Raw genomic sequence first — 11,879 nt, 5'->3', positions numbered from 1 at the left:
ATAGCCCATATCGATGGCTTTTCCCTGTCCCTTTCCGAGGCGGAGGTCACAACCTCGTCTCCAGCAGGCCCAAGATAGAGGGCGTTTTAATCAACAGTTACATTTTGATCATTCTTATATTGATGGTCCTTATTATAATCAAGAGTTAGAGTCAATTCAAATCAATGGAAATGAGAGAAATGAATATGTGACCGAGAGTAATTTGAGTGTCAGTCTTGATGATGATGATTTTGATGATGGTAGTTTAATGGGGGCTCCATACCAACCTCATCCCCAGAAGATAAGGGTAATGCATGCTACCATATCTAGTCATGTCAGTTCAAGTAGACCTAGAGCTTGCAGCCCTGATAAATCTGATATAGAGTTCAAGTCAATTCAAATTAATGGAAATGAGATGAATGGATATGTGACCGAGAGTGATTCAAGTATTGGTTATATTGATGATGATTTGTATGATGATTTTGATGATAATCCAATCGGGGATCCACACCAACCTCATCCCCAGACAATAAGGGCCATGCACACTACCATAACTAGCCATGTTAGTTCACACAGATCTTCTGGTAGTGCAATTACTTTTGGCTCTAGTAAACCTGATTGTAAATGTGATGATAGAATTAGCCATAGGTGTTGCCCTTTATGCCTTGCAGCTAGTCGTTCTGATTTCCAACATCATATTAGCGATTGTCCGTTTCTGCCGGAACATGAACAAAGAATGATTGCATGCGCTCGCCGGGCAATGTCGATACGCTATTGTTCAGACCAATCACGTAGCTCGAGTACTTATGATAGTCTTGATCATGATCTCAAGTATTCTGAGTTTGACACTGACAGTGACTTATCGGATGATGACATTGTTGAAGATTGTTACGATCTTGGTAGTGCTTTAGGTTCAAGTCCAAACTTGACTGCTAGGGTTTCTTTAGAACCCCTGCTTGGTACTTTTGGTTGCTTCGAGGACCTACATGAGTTAGGCAGGTCACCACAGATTCAGGGAGAAGATTTCTGCAGTGATGCGAGTGGCTCATCAGAGTTAGATGATGTCCACAACAGGGTTTGTGATCTTCCGCCACAGTCTCCTGTGGCCAGATTCTCTGAGTTACCTAGTAAGGCTACGTCTCCACACGTTGATGTTTTCCATGGCTCAAAGTGTGTCCGAGTATTCCTGGTTAGTGGTTCCTCAGTGAATCTTATCTGTTCCTCACTTGTTAGAAATCTTGGAGGTCTTATACTGGACACATCTTGTTCTGTTACACAAAAACCGTCCTTTCCTGGTAATATTGTTGGGACCACATCTCTCACTTTCACAAGAGAAGACCAGGTCTTTCTCTTTGAAGGCTTTGTTATAGACTCCTCATATGTAACAATACACGCTGGCATTCCGTTCATTGCACGTCACGATATCACTATCCGTCCTGCCAGACACTGTATCATACTCGGTGATGGACCCTCGTATACCTATGGTCCCGAGCGTACCGCATGCGCAGACAGTAAAAACTGTGTTGCACTCGTCTCCGCTAAGTTAGACAGATCGCCTCCGGTGCCGCTCAGCGTCCGCGCAAATGTCTCATCTTGCTCGTTTGACAGCGAAAGATCTGCACCAACTCAATCACTTGGTGCAGACAACTTGTCCGTGGACCAGCCCACCCGACATCTTGACCCTGATGCTACATGTCAGCCCAGGCAGCTTGGACTAGCCTCTACTTCTAGCCCACATGTATCCAGCACCATGCTTATTGACGTCAATGCCGACTGCAATAGTGCTGCTCATCTTGCTAACGAGCATTCACCAGACAGTTGCCAGCCTACCATAGACACTACTTACCAGCTCGCAGACAGCTCGCTTGAACTCTACGTCGTTAGCGTTGCCACTCCCCTCCAAATCGGTGGACCCTCCTCTCATCCCTACACCATCAAGGTTGAGGACCCTCCTGGTCGCCCTCCAGATTCTGCCAGTAGAGCGTTGTCCATCCCTCTCCAGCTGTCTGACCCACTTGTCCGTCTTCCTTCGTCTGATGTTAGCCGATGTCTTGATGAGAATTCTCCAGCTACCAGATTAATTGTTGATGAAGAGAATTTCAGAGCTGATGTTGAGGCCACAGTTTACTCCCTACTCAGTGGCCCTGATGACGTCCCGCATACAGTGCAGGTTGAGGATCCTCCTGGCCCCCCGCCAGGTGCTCCCGGTAGACGAAACAGAGTGCGTACTATCTCCCCAAGTGAGCCTCCTGGCCCCCCGCCAGGTGCTCCCGGTGGATTTGATGCTGTCTCCACTATGAACGTTTTTGACTTCTTTTCTGTCAAGTCTCCTGGTACATCTTGTCGTCATTTACATTTCTTGGCGTCACCCATCTCCGACAGGCCGCCTATCGCAACGCTTCGTCTGGGCCACTTCACTAGCTTATTCTTGGGACTCCATTCGGGCCGCCCGCCGGACATTAACTTTATGCCTCTGATGAGCTTGTGAGTCCTACCTTCACCTTTGGCCCTAACTGCTTTCCTTGACGACGTTGATACTATGAAAAACTGCATTACTGGCTTGACATTTTTATTGCAGATGTTGACGTTGGATGGACATCGATTGCATTACCTTATTTTGCCTTTTGTTAGTTGATGTTTTATTATGTAATAATTTTGTACTTTTCCATCATTAAAGTTTGTGTATGCTTATGATGCTAGTGAAGGACAATTGTACTTTTGCCATTTATTTTTTTCCCTACAGGTTGTGCGTTGATTTACTACTGGAGTGGTGAGTGTTGTGTATGTCCTGACTTTAATGTATGTGGAGATTGCGTCCCTAAATTTGTCATTTACATAACAAAGCAAGGAGAGTGATATCGGGAATCATGCTTGTTATTTTTGCTGTTTGGGTTTATATGCATTTGTGGTTGTGCATGTTGGTTTAGATGAGTGTGTATACAATCCTACATGAAACAGATCAGCCTTATTAAACACTTTATGTATTACACTTTGTTGTTATTTATATTACTTTTTGCAGGATGTGATGGTATTTAATGTATTATGTAATATATTTCTATGAACATGGGTATTGGAGTGTTAGTCATTGTTTTTTTATACATCTGTGCCCTACATTACTGGATTTGTTGAGTCCCCCTTTGTCATACTTTTTATTTACCTTTTTTTATATGCATAAATGAATTAAACTCATTTGTTTCTTTATCCATGTCCTGTTAGTGTTATATTATCAAGTTGCTAAAAGTTTATTGTTTTTATATTCATGTTGCAGGCTTGTACAGAACAGCAGATGGGTGTTATAAAAATATTTGCTTTTGTTGCTTTATATACATGTATTAAGTATTTTATTATACAGGCTTTTACGGGATAGGAGATGGATAATGTAAAAGTTACTTATTTGTTCAGATTTCGTTATATGACATGTTTATGTGTCTAATTTTACCTTTACATATAACTGGGATGTATTTTTTTTCGGAAAAAATTAGAGCCAATGATTTTAGTTCTTTATGCAGTATTTTATATTAAGATATTGTATTTTGATTGTTGATTTCCCTTTTATTGATATAAATATTTGGTCGTTGTATGTTACTTCCCATCACGTAGTGTTGGTTGCATTATTGCACACGAAGGCTAATGCCTTACACTGATTTTTGCTCAGCCAGGTTTTGGAATGTAGCATATTTTGTGCGTATTGATTTATTTTGATGGTTTTGCTATATTGCTTTCTACATTATTTTGTTTAGGATGACTATTAGTCATAGTACTTATGCAAAACATTTTAAAATGCCCACTAGTCACACAAGTATATTTGTGTAGTGTGGCACTGTCGGACGCTGTATTTATGTATGTGATGCTTATGCAGTACATGTATGTCCTTATACCCTCAAGTTTGCTTGTATAAAGTTGTTTTGGGTTTAGGGGAACAAATAAGACAGGCTGTGAGTTTGATATGGATACACAGGATTTCAGATAGATTTTGTAGTTTTAAGATTTTATGACTTTTTCCTTGTTATAGAGTGTTTTCTGTGTAATTGATTTTAGTGGTGACTTACTTCTATTAGCCTAGATCATATACTATGTATTAGGAGTTACATTTGTCACAAAGTATACTAAGGTGCCTTCCCCTTTTGAAAACTTTTATCGAGCATAGTTGTTGTTGACTAACATATTACTTACTGTCAGTTGCAACTTCCATAAACCAGTTTGCTTATATAGTTTAGGATAATGACTTAGCAGGTTGGATTGTTTTGCACCCCCTTTTTTTTTTATAAATGTGTATTGAATTAGATTCTGTTGCTTAGGGTTTTATCCTTATATGGAAAAAGAATGAAGGAAGAAAAAGTGGTTGCGCCATGGCGTTATGTTGTATGCCGCCCACTTGCGGCCTAGGTTTTACAGTTTGCTGTATTAGTTAATCGGGGTATTCGCCCCTTCCGGGCCGGCAGCTTGCGTTGCGTGAGTATGTTGAATAAATGCTTAAACATTATTCCATTGTGACTGGTTGTCCATCTTTGTAGTAGTCTCTTAATAATGGCGTTGCATTAAGCATGGATCCAACTCCATGCATATGAGATAAGCATCCAGTTTTTTTTTCTTCATAAAACGTGTTTAAAATGTCCCGTTTTCATGTATTTTAAATATCAAGAAGATTTCAGCTCTAATTAACTTCACGCTCGCATTATTTGCTAATTGCACGAAACCTTCATGTGTCCCTACAAATCAGACCTTAAAATATGGATCCTTTTCAGATCAGGATATATATAGAACGTTTTAACTCGCGCTATGCGCTTGCATTAATTGCTTTTATAATTAAATATTTATCAAAAATATATCCAACACAAAATTACAAATAAATCGAAAGAATTACGACCATACATAGTAATGGACATATTATACATTGCATAAATTAGAGTATCAAACCTCCATTTACGAAAATGAACAGAAAGTTACGTTTATAGATACGCGTTCTTTATCATGTTTTTATAGCGTTTCGTTTTTAGGCCAAAGTGCATGAAATATAACGAATCTAAGCTCATGCTTTGCTCCTTATTTATTCAGGACTCATAGATTTTATTTTGTTTGTAAAAAAAAAGTTATAGGTCAAGTCCACTGCAGAAAAATTTTGATTTAAATCAATAGAGAAAAATTAAACAAGCATACGCTGAAAATGTTGTCAAAATCGGATGTAAAATAAGAAAGTTATGCTATTTTAAAGTTTCGCTTATTTTTCACAAAACAGTTATATGCACAACTCAGTGACATGCAAATGAGAGAGTCGATGATGTCCCTCACTCACTATTTCTTTTGTTTTTTACTGTTTGAAATATATAATATTTCAATTTTTACAGATTGGACAATAAGGACCTACTTGACTGAACCATAAAATGTTAAAACAATGGTAATTCCACATGTTCAGGGAGGAATAAAACTTTGTTTTACATGGCAATGAGAAAATTTGAATATTTCGTATTTAATATAATGAAATACAAAAGAAATGGTGAATGGGTGATGCCATCAGCCCCCTCATTTGCATACAGACAAGGATGTGCATATAACTATTCTGTGAAATTCAGCCAAACTTTAAAATCCCATTATTTTCTGATTTTACATCCGATTTTGATGAAATTTTCAGTGTTATGCTTGTTAGATTTTTCTATTTTTATTCAAATAAACTCTTTGTTGGGGGTGGACTTGTCCTTCAAAATGTAATGACCCCCCCCCCTATTGGCAAAAGCTGGACCTTAATGAATTCAAATTGTGCTTAAAATGTCCCGTTTTCAGGTCACTATGTAAATAAAAAGATGGGAGAGGAGAAAAGAAAGAAAGGAAGAAAATAAAAGGAAGAAAAAATAATGAAAAGTAGAGAAAAAAGAAATACATCGGTCGTGTAACTTATACACTACTCAAAAAAAGTTAAGGACCACTTTTTAAAACGTACATAAAGATTTTATACAAGGTGTTTTATTTCTGGAAATACCTCAGTACAACTGTCCTAAATGTCCTTAAACACGCTGTAATCAATTTCACGCATGGGTGGTTTCAGTTGTTGCACAATGTCTCTCGCATCACTGCACATCCTGAAAAGTGGGCCCCGAGGGGTATCAGCTACCGACATGAAGTGGTAAAAACGAATGTCTGACTGTCTTTCAGGCAGTTCAGTAACGAGTGTGACCACCTCCTGCAGCAATAACGGCTTCACAGCGCTGTCTCATGGAGCTGATGAGGCGATTGATGTCTCTGACGTCCAGTGCATCCCATGCAGCCTCCAGAGCCACACCCAGCTGCTGCAGTCCAAGTGGATGGGCTTCGAGCTGCTCGAGACTCCTCCCCATCATGTCCCAGACGTGCTCTATCGGGTTTAAGTCCGGGGACCTCGCTGGCCACTCCATACGCTCAATCCCCTGGCCCTCAAGGAACTCGGTCACCACCCTAGCTCGGTGGGCACGGGCATTGTCATCCATGAAAATGATGTTTTGTCCCACATTTTCTGCAAATGGCACCACTATAGGTTCAAGGACCTCATCCCTGTACCTCACTCCTGTCATTGCTCCCCCTGGGACCACGTAGAGACGAGTACGGTTGGCGTAGGTGATGCCTCCCCACACCATGACGCTGCCTCCCCCATAACGGTCATGTTCTGCAATACAGGGGTCTGCAAATCTCTCTCCTGGTCGCCTCCAGACTCTCGAACGTCCATCATTGTGGTCAAGGGAAAATCTGCTCTCATCTGTGAACAGAACTCTACGCCATTGCTGTCTGGTCCATCTGACATGCTCCCGGGCCCAGTTGAGACGAATTCTTCTGTGAGCAGGGGTGAGTGGGACACACTGAGCTGGCCGTCTGGCATGCATATTGGCTCTGTGAAGTCGGTTACGGATTGTTTGAGTGGAAACAATCACTCCAGTTGCTGCAGCGAAGTCATTGTTGAGGCGGCGTGCACTGTGAAAGCGGTTGCGGAGGCTGAGATTCGTCAAGTAGCGATCATCTCTAGGGGTTGTCGAAACTGGTCGGCCACTGCGGGGTCTCTCGGAGTATAGCCCTGTCTCTCGGTGTCTTTGATTTGCTCTGCTAATGACACTGTGTGACACGCCCATCATTCCGTCTTTAGTCTGTACAATCAACAACTTGCCTACAACAGCAATGCCAAGACACCACCTAAGTGAAACAGATGTAGCCAGAGCCCTAGGGATGCTGGAAGCTGGCCTCAGTCAGCGAAGAGTAGCCAGAATGATGGGCGTGTCACACAGTGTCATTAGCAGAGCAAATCAAAGACACCGAGAGACAGGGCTATACTCCGAGAGACCCCGCAGTGGCCGACCAGTTTCGACAACCCCTAGAGATGATCGCTACTTGACGAATCTCAGCCTCCGCAACCGCTTTCACAGTGCACGCCGCCTCAACAATGACTTCGCTGCAGCAACTGGAGTGATTGTTTCCACTCAAACAATCCGTAACCGACTTCACAGAGCCAATATGCATGCCAGACGGCCAGCTCAGTGTGTCCCACTCACCCCTGCTCACAGAAGAATTCGTCTCAACTGGGCCCGGGAGCATGTCAGATGGACCAGACAGCAATGGCGTAGAGTTCTGTTCACAGATGAGAGCAGATTTTCCCTTGACCACAATGATGGACGTTCGAGAGTCTGGAGGCGACCAGGAGAGAGATTTGCAGACCCCTGTATTGCAGAACATGACCGTTATGGGGGAGGCAGCGTCATGGTGTGGGGAGGCATCACCTACGCCAACCGTACTCGTCTCTACGTGGTCCCAGGGGGAGCAATGACAGGAGTGAGGTACAGGGATGAGGTCCTTGAACCTATAGTGGTGCCATTTGCAGAAAATGTGGGACAAAACATCATTTTCATGGATGACAATGCCCGTGCCCACCGAGCTAGGGTGGTGACCGAGTTCCTTGAGGGCCAGGGGATTGAGCGTATGGAGTGGCCAGCGAGGTCCCCGGACTTAAACCCGATAGAGCACGTCTGGGACATGATGGGGAGGAGTCTCGAGCAGCTCGAAGCCCATCCACTTGGACTGCAGCAGCTGGGTGTGGCTCTGGAGGCTGCATGGGATGCACTGGACGTCAGAGACATCAATCGCCTCATCAGCTCCATGAGACAGCGCTGTGAAGCCGTTATTGCTGCAGGAGGTGGTCACACTCGTTACTGAACTGCCTGAAAGACACTCAGACATTCGTTTTTACCACTTCATGTCGGTAGCTGATACCCCTCGGGGCCCACTTTTCAGGATGTGCAGTGATGCGAGAGACATTGTGCAACAACTGAAACCACCCATGCGTGAAATTGATTACAGCGTGTTTAAGGACATTTAGGACAGTTGTACTGAGGTATTTCCAGAAATAAAACACCTTGTATAAAATCTTTATGTACGTTTTAAAAAGTGGTCCTTAACTTTTTTTGAGTAGTGTATAATAGGCCTATACCCCATATTAGGTATATATTCAAATGAGTAAAAATGTCTTTCACTCGACCAAATTTCACAACCCCTCAGTAGAAGTGAAAGAACGTGACTTCATACTTTAAGACATAAGCCTATATGACATAATAACTTGCTTCATATATTGGGCACAACACAGGCAGGGTGGCGTCATTTGGTGCGGGGGGGGGGGGTTAACCTACAAATTTGTTCTCAGTTTGCCCTTCATTAAATACTTTTCTTTCCTCCTTTTTTTGCCTTTTCTTCTTGTTTCATCTTCACATAGTTGTTTTTTCTGCTTTTAATTTGTTTTGTTCTGTTTTTCTATTGTTTTCGTTTTGTTTAATTTGTGACTATTTGTATCGTTAGAAATGTTAATTTGTCATTGTAACTTTTGTTCGATAATTTGGTTTGTAAAAAAAAATGTTTATTCTATTTTGATTGTAAACCTAAATTAATGTTTGGATTTGAAATCAATGAAATAAAACTTGAAACTCTTCTTTCGATCTCCCTGGTTTTTCCACTCCTACATGAAAATCACGATAGGGGTGATTGCTCCTTACCCCCTATTGTATTATTGGCAAACTATGTGGATCTATACCCGAATGACATTTTATTGGAACATTTTGTGTAACAAAAGCTTTTCACCTCAAGTTCATCTTTTCAACTGAACCCCAACTAAACCCGCGCGGGAATAGGGATTTATCCGACTTAAAATCGAGACGAATCCAATTAAGGGGAAGTTCGCCATGACAAAAAGTTGTTGTAAAAATTAATACCCCCAAAATTGAAAAAAAAAAAATGGTGAAGATTTGAGGAAAAGTCATCAAAGATTAAGAAAATAAAAAATGCATAAATTTCAAAATTTTAATGGTGCATGATGACTAAAAACTTGTTCCAAACTTTCAATCAGGAGAGGGAGAGAAGCGATTGTATGTTGATGAAGGCACAATGTAAACCATTTTCAATCTTTTGAGAAAATGAAATTTCATTGATTTTTTATACTACACGATATGGGAAGCTGACTCGCGTATGAAGTCACACAACACAATATTAAAAGTATAACAACTTTTTAATCTTGATGGATATTCCTCAAACCTTCGTCGTCAGCATGAACTTGTTCAAGCAAAACATAATTTACTCGGAAACGGATGACATAAATTATTAGGCCTATGGTATGTATTTATGATTTTCAGATATTTCGTTGAAAATGCACATGTATGTATATCATCCTTAAAGGTGCTCCGGGCTGAAGATATTTATATCTTAATAAAAAAAGTAAAATTCACAGAGCAAAATGCTGAAAATTTGATCAAAATCGGATAAAAATAACGAAGTTATTTAATTTTAAAGATTTGCATTATTCCGGTGAAACATGTCTTCATGAGTATTCATTAGGTGGACTGATGATGTCATATCCCCAATTGTTCTTTAGTATTTCATCATATGAAATTAGGTTTACCAAAAACTAAAACAAGTGGATTGACAAGTGATAAAGTACATTAGTTATTTCTTGCTGCAACTTATTTCATCATAATGGAGACACATCATTTACACATTTATGAAAAATGAAACATTATTATGATTTCATGTGATAACGTAAGAAAAAGTGACTGAGGATGTAACATCATCAGCCCACCTTATGAATATTCATGAAGACATGCCTAGAACTGTTTCACCGGAATAATGCAAAGCTTTAAAATTCAATAACTTTATTTGTTACAAGATTTTGATCAAATTTCATCATTTTGCTTTGTGAATTTACTCTATTTATTTAGATATAAACATCTTTACCCGTATAGCATCCCTTTAATATCCAACGACTGAGCTGATATTTATACATACCCTCACTTAACTTACTCAAATAATCATGATAATGTACAAATATATGAGTGACTCTTAATTAAAAAAAAAATTATAACCAGATATCGGGAAAAGTGTATCCATGCATGCATTCACATACCTGAAAGACATTATGTAACATATCAGACCACTCATATAGGATAATGCGCATTCAATCCTTTTGGCATGTTTGGGGCCTTCATATGTCATTGTCTTTGATCGGATAGCATTTATGAGATTTCCTTGTTGTTACTATATTTTCTATATTCATATTGATTTCAAGCAAGAAATGCCTTTGTAAAGTTAAATAAAAAGAAAAACAAAAAGGAATGAGTGGAAAAGGAAGTTCGCGAGATTCTATTAGATACTATTAGGAAGAGAGAGAGAGATAGATATATAGATAGATAAGTAGATAGATAGATATAGATCGCTAGATAGATCTGGAGATAGATAGATAAATAAATATATATAGTGTGTGTGAGAGGGAGAGCGAGAGAGAGAGAGAGAAGGGGCGGGGGATGTCGGGGATCATATATTGCATTGAAGATATATAGGGCCTGTTCTTAGCTTCCATCAGAACAGGGAATTACGAATATACCGATATGATGAAGATAAAAATACACTTACCTTCTGGCTCCAGAGACATCACACGTGACAGAGCGAGTCCAGACAAAACAACAGACAACAGACAGATGACTCCCACGAGCGCCATTAACAAGAGGGTCGTTCTCCTAACCGCTTTGGCCGATCCCATGGCACTGGACCCATTGCCCAACATCATCGTCGTCATCGCGTTCGATGAGGAATCCGCCGGTGGTACAAGTTCAGCCTCTTGACTCCCGTTTCCCTCTCCTCCCGCCCCGAGACGCGAGAATTTGAATCCAGGCTCTGTCATTCTTTCCCGCCAACACAACACGGCAAAAACTTTGCCGTCTGCTATAACTGCTTCAAAATCAATTGAATATTGTTATAACAGCTCAAATTGACATGCCACTGGAGCACGTACAGCGCCACAAGCATGTATTTTTCCCCTCTGGAATGAAATAGCCGGGGAAATAGCCCAGTTGGCGAGCATCATCACGTACCCATTCAGGCATCCAAACGAGCAGTGTTTGCTGTCACATACATACACATGCCTACAGGTCACAATAATACAACGCGCTATTCATAGTGCTTGTGATTTCATTTTTTTTCTATTATTCAGCAGGATGTATACCTATAGAAATTGTCGAACAATATTGGCAGGCAAGAGTGGATGTCGTGTAGAGTGAACTTGAATAGAGCAGAATTGCCTGTCCATTGCCGATGACTCATATCATCCCACTTTATATATAGCACTAAAAGTGCATTTTCATGTTTCTTGATACGATGCTCATTGATAATAGCATCTATTATACTATTACAATATATAATTATCATTATATTATATATTACATCATATTATATTATATGGTATTATATTGTATTAGTTAGAGGGATTTATATGCCTATATAGGCATGCATTGCACTGTCAAACTGATAACACCCCAACTAATCACAGCAGATGAAACCATGGACCTATGCTAGTCTGCTATGCAGACTCTGAATGGCTCGTGAAGTGGGATCTGCAGCTGGTTTGCGAAGCA

The sequence above is a fragment of the Lytechinus pictus genome, chromosome 3 (assembly GCF_037042905.1).
Source record: "Lytechinus pictus isolate F3 Inbred chromosome 3, Lp3.0, whole genome shotgun sequence".
Taxonomy (NCBI): Eukaryota; Metazoa; Echinodermata; class Echinoidea; order Temnopleuroida; family Toxopneustidae; genus Lytechinus; species Lytechinus pictus.
Note: the sequence above shows the minus strand (reverse complement) of the source record.